Source organism: Marmota marmota, unplaced genomic scaffold (assembly GCF_001458135.2).
Source record: "Marmota marmota marmota unplaced genomic scaffold, marMar, whole genome shotgun sequence".
Taxonomy (NCBI): Eukaryota; Metazoa; Chordata; class Mammalia; order Rodentia; family Sciuridae; genus Marmota; species Marmota marmota.
The window spans coordinates 19,208,537-19,209,743 of record NW_026000108.1 but is presented as its reverse complement, the minus strand read 5'-3'; positions in this window follow the sequence as shown (position 1 = coordinate 19,209,743).

The window sequence follows — 1,207 nt, the reverse complement described above, 5'->3', positions numbered from 1 at the left end:
GGGGGGGGGGGGGAAGGGATGGGGAGCAGTGGTTTGTGGGAAAAACATCACTCCCGTGCTCATGCCAGGGCTGGCCAGGACACCCACGGTTCTAAGAGAGTTCAGCCGTGCTGGATGGTAAAGGGTAACTGTGCCCACCAAGGCCTGCCACGGCCTTAACTGGTTTGGAGCTTCTCTATGGACACTGTGAGTTTCCAGGTCCCAGGACCAGGCAGAAGGGGGCTGAGCGCAGAAAGGAAGGAGCTGGCCCGGCACCATGGAGGTCAGCAGAGAAAGAAGTCAGGCAGGAAGGGACTCAGGTGACTGCATGGGGCCAGCAGGCAGAGTTGAGATTCAAGTTTTCTTTCCCGCTTTGCCTGTCCTGTGGCATTGTCAAGGTTTTAGGAAAGCCCGTGACTTTAAACAGCTCCATCTTGATGCTTTGAGGGCCTAAAGGAATGGGTGGAGTGGAGCCCAATGAGTAAGTAGTGATCTGAAGGCCAGAGGTGGTGGGCAGGAGACAGCTGCAGTGTGAGTGAGAGGTGACGGACCAGTCACAACCAGTGTGGGCACACTTTCAGAAAGCCTCAGAATCTGAGAGGAGGGGAAGAGATTCCTGTTGTTTAAATAGAGGGTGAAATTTAAAGGAAACTTCTGGATAATATAGCAACAGCTGGGTGTACACACACAGCCACACACGCACCCTACCTCTTCCTCTCCCTATGAATTTTTAGGCCAAAATTCATGCCTAGAAAAGCAGAAATAAAAGATAAAGTTTGCCAGAAAAGATTCATTCTTGTCTGGAGCTGGGGTGTGAGGAGGGTTGGTCCCTCCCTGAGAAGGCCCAGTGCCCCAGAAGCTATCTGGGACAGGGGACTTTGACCAGTCGGAAAGACTTTATCACAGGGCACCTTGCTCGTGGTTGCCCTTTACAGCCATCTAATCAACACCAACTTTCCGCTTGACTCATGGAGGAATTTGAACTGCAGTGTTCTGAAAAGGTGAGGGTCATAGTCAGCTCTGGACTGCTCAGAAGGTAAACTGAGGCATGGTCAAATGCAGCACATTCCATGGTCAGCAGCTCCAAGCCACAAGTGGTTCAGGGGCTTCATAAAAGGACACAGAGGGAGGCTTCGTGGGACGGATGTGGACATGAAGGATGCATCTGATTGGTTCCAGTTATACAGTTGCCCTATTTGGTCTGTCCCTTCGGAACGTCTCTAGTTAT